The sequence below is a fragment of the Rhododendron vialii genome, chromosome 13a, assembly GCF_030253575.1.
Source record: "Rhododendron vialii isolate Sample 1 chromosome 13a, ASM3025357v1".
In the NCBI taxonomy this organism is placed as follows: Eukaryota; Viridiplantae; Streptophyta; class Magnoliopsida; order Ericales; family Ericaceae; genus Rhododendron; species Rhododendron vialii.
In genome coordinates, this window is record NC_080569.1 from 16,737,443 (window position 1) to 16,746,241 (window position 8,799).

The following is an 8,799-nucleotide window of genomic DNA, read 5'->3' on the forward strand; positions in this document are numbered from 1 at the left end:
GAAATGAACCCCGCTGCTTTCTATTGCAATTCTCACTGCTTAGTTTCCTCGATCATCAATCCTGACTCACATTCAATTTCCTTATTCATCTCTCTCTCTCTCTCTCTCTCTCTCTCTCTCTCTCTCTCTCTCTCTCTTTCTCTCTCTCTCTCTCACACACACACACACACATCGAATCAAATCAAATCGAATTCCACCATCTTATCCTCCCTCCCTCCCTCTCTCTTTTGAATCGAATTCCACCATTTAAGCTCTCTCTCTCTCTCTCTCTCTCTCTCTCTCTCTCTCTCTCTCTCCCGCTAGGGTTTCCACCCTAAAATGGGCGGCAGGGGGTGGGGGGGAGCGATCTCCCCCATGGAGTTTTTTTCTCTATCAGCCTCCGATTGGAATTTTCTTTTCCACTCCTTTCATCACTCTTTACCCTCACGCCTCCCAACGCCTTGGTCTCCCCCGATTCCTCTACCGTTGGACCTCCTCCATCATATTCATCATTCGTCGGTGACTCGTCTCTGGTGGTGCGATTCAAATGTATGGCTGTGGGTGCAGAGCTTTTGTGCATGATTGGGTCGCTGGAATTGGAGATCTATGTTGGTGGATGATGATGACAAGGCTTTTTTTTTTTCATTTTCTTGTTAGTTTGCAATCTTTTGCTTCTTCTTCTCCCTTTTGTGGAGGTTTTCTCTCTGGTTTCTTGCCATGAGTTTTTCTCCTGATTGGGTTTCTTCTAGTTGAGTTGTTTCTGAAGGAAAATGTTTAGTTAGTTTAGGGTATAGTCTGTAGGATGAATCCCCACTGTGTTGGTTACTTGGTCCTTTGTCTAAGGACGAGTTTTCATCTTGATGGAATCTTTGGTTGAAGTTATAATATAATCATCTGTTATCGGTTGGCAAAAAAAAAAAACTCTCTCTACACCATTTTTGCCGATTTCTGAAAATGATGCCACTAAGATATGATTATTTTGTGGCCTTTTTTTTGTATGGTTTCTTAAATGTCAACCAAACACCAAAAAATAAAATTGGGAAAAAAACTTTTCATCGAAACAAAAAAAATATTTAGCAGAATGTTTTGCAAAAACACCGGAAAAAATGTCCATTTTTTGAATAACAATTTTTTTCCCGATAAAATTGGGAAAAATAACTTTTGTAAAACAATTTTCCGTGTGGAAACAACTATCAACCAAATACCGGAAAATAAAAATAAAAATTTTATTTTTTGCAAAATCATTTTGAGAATTGATTTTGGCACTTCCCAAATTAATAACCACACTCGATCTCCAGGGGAGTGTATGTGCCAAAATCAATTCCATATAGGGATTGATGAATTGAATTTGACACTCCAGCCCCTTTGGGAGTGCCGGTTATCAATTTGGGAAATCACTCCCCAATCATTTTACATGAAAAATATTTTACGTCAAAAAATGTACTTTGAAACAAATGGAGCCAAACTTTACTCGCTTAGATATGGATTAATGTGTTGTAGCATTTTTCATGATCGATGGCAACGCAATTGCATATGCTCGCACCTAGTTATTATAGGAACCAATGATGTCTTGATGAGCAAAATAATCATTTGGTACACTCTTTTGTTAGTATATGTACAATAAGTTTCTCTAGCATTACTCAAAGTTCGTAATCATATTTTATTCATTTCAATTAAAGTTAAACTTGATCTTCCCGGTAATACTTCGAATTCAACTAATTGTAACTTCTTATTTTACTCATATTTTGTTAGTCCTTTTTTAGTCGCGCTTGAGAATTGAGAATAACTGAAGCCATTTTATCAAGGCAAAGAGAAAAAACAGTGACCTTTCACATGGGTCGCATGCTTGTTAGGGTATCAATTTCATCATCTTTATAGGGCCGCAGCCGGTGTGCCGTTGATCATTTTAATGTTTGTAATTCTTTATAAAGATTAATAAATTCTTTTTGTTTAACAAAAAAAATTAAAGAAAAGGCAAAAATCTGATATGAATGGGGGCTACCAATGTTTTCTCCGAACCGTGATCAACAAAGATAACAAAGTGAAACTCAAGACAATGCAATCTTGAAAATTTGTAAAGCTATCATTAATCGCCAAATTAAGTTTTTAAACTATATTGATGGAGAGCGTGCACTTTAACAAACAGTTAAAATCCATCGATACAGGTTATGTATCCTACGATTATGTATCCTAAGATTCATATTGCCTCATTTCAAAAACGATCGATATCCCACCCGTATCCTTTTTGTATAAAATCCTACGATACGATGACGTCCTGTTCGGAACGTATGTTATGATTACTCATTGAGTAAAATTCATACCATATTTTAAGAAGTGGTACACCGAGTGCGTTCTGAGTCGTTTGATCTAATTATGGTGATACCCAAACCATTTAAAGAAACCAAAACTCAAAGCTTGAATAAAAGAAACGTATTTCAATCATGTTATGCATGAATCAGATAAGGATTCTTTTTCTCTTCCCTTAACTCATGCCCTCAATATATGTGAAAGATCCTACTTGGGAGACTTGGAAATTTTAATCTAGAAGCCTATTTTTCGTATGTAAACCACTTATTTTTCATATATCTATATAATATGGGAGGGTGATTTATATTTTCCACCGTTGGATTGATACATATTTTCCACCGTTAGATTGGAAATCCTTTTAAATGCCTTTGTCTACTAACCAAACCCTTTCTTTCTTTTATTGTCTAATATTCCGGAAATTAGTCAGTAATTTCAAATTTAAAATATCCTAATCCTATAACTAATGAAGTTATCCTAATCCTATAAACAACCAAAATTTGAAATGAACAATATTCCGTAAATTTGAGAGTAATTATGGTAATCTCTATAGCTAATTAAGTTATCCTAAATCCTTCTTTTTTTTTTCTATAGTTAGCCACCCTTTATTTTTTGCTAATAATGTGCTAATATTCCGGAAATTCTCACTAATATTTCGGAAATGAAGTAATCCTAAACATCTCTCTCTCTCTCTCTCTCTCTCTCTCTCTCTCTCTCCTTAATTCCTTCGTGTCTTTCATACTATCTCCATACTTTCTTTTATTGAAACAAAATTATATCCTTGAAAATCCTTCGGAAAAAATCATGGAATCAGTCACGGAATTTTGGAAAACTTTGGAACCAAAATCATGGTTGAGATTCATGATTGGAATTTCCTTTTCAGGGAAATTTTTTTGAATTTCCTTTTCAGTTTGGAATTCCCCATAATTTGGGTTCATTCTAAAATTTTAGGAATTTCCCTTGGTTTTGAATTCCCTGTGATTATGTGCAGCTGTTTGGAATCAAACAGACTCTCTCTCTCTCAGATATCTATACCCTTTCCATCACTGTTAAGCTGCAAGCAAAAAAGGTTTTTTTCTTTCGAGGTAAGACGATACAATGTGTTTTTTTTAATTGGCACAATACAATGTGTTAATATTAGTTTTCAATTCCAACTTCTAATTTAATGATGATTTTTAATTTCAATTCTGATTTTGAACCATAAGGACCATTGCAGACATCCCCGAGACACCGATAGCGAGGTAATCTTCTACTAAATGTTGTGCTGAATGTTTGAATCGGATGTGTATTCTCTCAACCTATACAAGTATGTGAAAACTTTAGTTTTTCTTTTGTACAGAGCAATGAGAAAGGCCAGTCAGGAAAAAAATCTCCTCAACTTCAATCTTGAGGATCTCATTCTCCCACACAAAAGCATCGTGGTCAATCTCACCCTTGCATCTAATTACAAGTGCTACATCCAATTCACTTGCATCTAATCATGTCTTTGCTTGCAAATTTGAAATCTCCGGGGTCCTAACTTCTTGAACTTTCATGCACGTAAGGTGTCCACCAATCTCACCATCTGTCTTTTTTTCAAAACGGGGTGGACATTATACTATACTCTTACGACAATTGTGCGGACTCTCTTCGAGCTTAGTCAAAAAACAAGATTGTTTGACTGAAGGTCAGAATACCATAGAATTCTAATGGCATTATAAAGGGTTGCGATTTAGTCATATCTGATGTTTGATTTTGTGGATTGAGAAAAATTGGTTTTCTCCCGCAATTATTTCAGTTTGTTCACTATCATTCATAGTGCAGTGTCTATAGGGTTAGATTTTGTAGAGGCCCCTAACCATATACTCCCTCCATCCCCATTCTTTAGTCCCTTTTGGGGATTCCAACTATATAAGAGAACATAATCATTGTCATTGCTTTTTAAATTTTTTTTTAGTACTATTGATTTAAAAGTTAGAGGGTAAAATAGAACTTTCATTACTTATAACCCTTTTGGTTTGGAAGTGACACAATATTTTTGGGACAGCAAAAAGTGCTAAATGGGACTTTAGAATGGGAACAGAGGGAGTAATTTGTTATTGGGTTAGAATTTACTATCATTGTTATTGGGTCAGATTTTACTGGATGGGTTTCTTTTGTTATTGGACGCTTAAGGTCAGATTGAGTGTGTTCTTTGTTTTATGCATCTCAATTGATAAGCTAATGTTTTTTTTCTTCTTCTTTCAGTAAGCAACCAACATGATTCTAAATGGGAAAATCTGTTTTGTATTTCCTCTTTGCTCATAGGAAGGTAAAGGAATCAATGGTGTTAAGGGATGGAGGCTCATTCAGTAAGGAATCAATGGTGCCTGTCTATGCTATGCTCATTTCTTTGGTGTTGAACCTATTGTTTGTATTTTTTGTTTTGACTATTTCATTTTTTGCCAAATTTTTGTATGTATAGAATATTTGATGTTAGATCTTTAAGGTGACCAGGTTACTTGGGAGGCGTAAGTTACATGAGAAGGGCATCAATCGGTAAGTAAAAACAGAAGGTTTTGTTTCATATCAAGTTACTATTTTTTTTTTTTTTTTTGCCTATTTAATTGTTTGCTTCTTTGGGATTTATTTATAAGTTAGTTGCTTATAAAAAAAAATGAAAGTTAGTTGATCACTTGCGGGAAGGAAGCTTCATTATACCATTTGTGTCTGATTTGATCACTGTTTTGTGTTTTTACTATGTTTCCTTGCGGGAAGGCTGATGACTACATGAGGGGAAAAGCTGTCGTAATGTACAAATTTGTTGACACATTTACAGAAAAAAAATAGTGATTTAGTTGATGTAATCTTGAATAAGAGCTCCTATAATTTTTTTTAAAGAATTTCGCATTTGCTTTGATTCCTTGGGTAATTAGTATCCATTATTGAGATTAAGCAGTTATAGTGTTGGAGGTGGATGAAAGTTTTTCATTATTTTATGTCTATACTTTGAATTAGTGCTTTCAAGCCCAGACACAATTGCACTCCTCGGATTTCAAACTTTCGAAGTTGGACCATTTTCAGACTTTGAATACACACTACACACAATAATTCTTTTTAGTTGTGTTCAAAAATGTGTTGCGCCGTGCCTGGTAAATTCTAGCTGGGACACCTAATAAGGAGCAACGGTTTTTGAATCCAATACATAACCAACGGTGCATGTTTATCCCCCTCCATACATAACCAATGGTTTTTGAATCCAATACATAATAACCAAAGGAAGGGAATATCTACTCTTCATTGTACATTCCTTTTAAATTTTACACGATTTCCTGATATGGGACAAGACTAAACATATCCCTTTCCTTTTTGAATTGTTACAAAATGAAAAAATATATTCTAATTGATTATCCAAATAAAAGAGAAAATTAATGTGTGCAATTTTGAAAAGGTAGTGTTAAAATGACTCTCCATACAAATCGACATTTGCAAGTATAGGATCGAATAGGATTCTAAAAGACTAAAAATGTTGTCCACTTATCTTAAATTATGCTCCTAATTAGGAAATATTTTGAATTGAGCAATGTGTTGGTAGCTGTCAAGAACTCCATTTGCGAGTGATTTTTGCCCCCTTAATTTCTGCTCAATATGACAATATCACCAATCCTCTCATATTCTCTTTTCTATAATACTCAAACAAACAACAAAATTAAAAATAAAAACTTCAAATTATATTCTTCATTTAGAAATGGACATTTGAACACCGTCATTAATGAGGGAAGAATGATGCTACGTTGAGTTTTTTTTGCCTTTGTGTTAAAGAGGTTAGAGGGATGAAAATGAATAATTTTTCGACCATCGATTCGAAGCCGTGCCTTCAGGCACGGGCATCCGCTAGTATATATATACGGGGCGGTTCCGGGAACCCTTAAAAAAACCTATAACCCCCCCCCCCCCCCCCCCCCCCCCCCAAGTTCCCAAACGAATTTTGATGATCCGAGCCGCTCAATGTAATCAGAACGTGATTTTAAGGGTACACGCGAGAAATCAGTAAAAAAAATGACTGGAAAAAGCTTCATCCGAACAGTTTTTTATTGAACTTTATTGAACGGTATATATATATACAGACACACACACACACATACATACATATAGAGATAGATTTCTAGATTGTACTTAAGTATAAATATTACTAGTGCATGCCCGTGCCTGAGTCAAACAATTGGTACACACCAATGCACACAGAACTCACGTGCAATATATCATCCACTATCCAACGAATTCAACTATGCAAAAAATAATAACCCAAGCATATTCGAGTGACCTTAGTTATGTGTGAACAAACTGATCGTGCCCAAAGGCACATACCAACATAATTTTATCACCATGAAAAACTAACCAATTACTCGTGTCGACAACACTACCTACAAATTTAGAGTTTATTTACTATTTAAGATAGGAATGTATTACAATTGATAGGATTTCTACATGAATTCATATTGTGCATCAACTCACTTGCTCTTCCATTTTGATTGAAGCCAACAACCAAAGCAATACAACACACAACACATGACCATAAGAGGAAATGACCAAAACAAAAACATAAAAGATAGGAAGAAAACAAAAACAAAACAGAGAAGGCGACATGGCCTTTCAAATAATATAACCCCTGCACTATCAGTTGCAAGGAGATTTTTTCTTGTGAACAAAGAGCTATAGGGTTTCAAAGAAACCATTTCTTTCTGTTCAATTCCTATATCTTCCGAGACATCAGTCACTTTGTTGCCCTCTCATGCAGTTTTTTTTTAGAGTTGTTAGCCTGTTACTACAATACATCATGATCTTGCATTCCTTGATCAGATTGCTATGAAGCTGGTTTTCTTTGATTAGATTCACCGCTTTCGGCCCCCTATTTCTACTTGAGTCGGTCCTTGTCCCCAAATGTATCCAAGTCTTGGGGCTAACCCCCCGAAGTTCAGCCTCCATGCTCGCGCAGTCATGCAACCGTCATCCCTATGTACTCCACCAAAGCAAGCAATTAATTTCGAAGGAGTTAGTATCATGTTAAACTGCATTATGCAAGAAAATTGTAAGTCACTCAATGGCAAGTATATCGACCAAAGACACCAAGTTTGAGAACAGCACAGGCTGATGGCTCTAATGGAAGTTATTCCTAAGCAAACCTTAAAAAAGTAAATAAACCTAAGACCATCATTTCCATGAAACTATATCCAATATCTTAGTCCCTGGACAATACAACCAATATACAAACCGTTCATAAAGATGACAAACAATTGAAACTCAATTTAGTGTGCAAACAAAACTTTATAAGCTTGTTGTTGCACCCTTCTCAATTAGCTTAATGTACCATTCATAATGACCAATGACCAAGGACAGACGAATAGGAAAAAGCATCAAATCTAATACGGAGCACCCCAATTGCGTCACATGACTACGGTGAGGGTTAATCTAAGTCTTATTTTTACACATTTTGCATATTAGATGTTGTTGGACAATTTTTTTGTTTTTCCAAGATCTAACAGTCAAGGGTTCCAAGCTGAAACCACCACCAACTAAACTTTTTGCATAAATATTTTTTTTTAGTTTTGCCTGCCGTGATCTATTAAACTGTGCATTCCAGACCAGCTAGAAATTGGCGACAACATTATATCTATTCATGTGTATAATAAAAATAGATGCAAGAGATGTTTTACCAGATAGAAATCAGCCACATCATTATACTCCCTCCGTCCCATTTTTATTGTCCATTTTCATTTTTCGTGTCGTTCTTTCAACGCTTATATGTCCCAATCTACAATATTTTTCATAATTTTGAAAATTTTGTATTATAAATCTAATCGAGAACTATCAAACAAGATCCATATTGCATATTTTTTGAGATTCATATTGGAAGATATAAGCGTTGAAAGAGCGGCACGAAAAATGAAAATGGACTATAAAAATGGGACGGAGGGAGTACTATTTATGTGTATATTAAAAATAGATGCAAGTGACATTGTACCATTTACACACCCACCAAGTCACGGCGCAAGCGGGATAATTTGTTGCATATGACGCTACTTTAACTTTCATGAAACATAATACATTCTCTTAACTTAAATTATCACGAAGTTTAAATTGGTCGTCATACCTTTAAATAACATGCAAAATCAATTGTATTAACATGTCTAAAATTAAAGTAAATGAAGGAGAGTCAGCACGATGCACGTGATCTGAGACGACGTCCTATAATATCCTTTGCAAAAGAGTAGAAAAGGACAGAGTTACACAGAAGGAAAAAAATGATAAATTGCAAGAATTTGTTAACCTATTATTGGTAGAGAGAAAACAAAAAGAAAATAACGTATGATATGGTTTTTCACATTTTCCCTCTGGTTGCTCTTGATCGATATGATGATTTCTCTTGCAAAAAGAAAATATCAGAGGAAAGTATAAAAAATAATCCAACCAATCGAATCTATCTACAAAACAAATGTCAAAATAAAACATAGAAACGAAACCAAGAATCAAACTACTCACATTAATATGTAGTTTTTC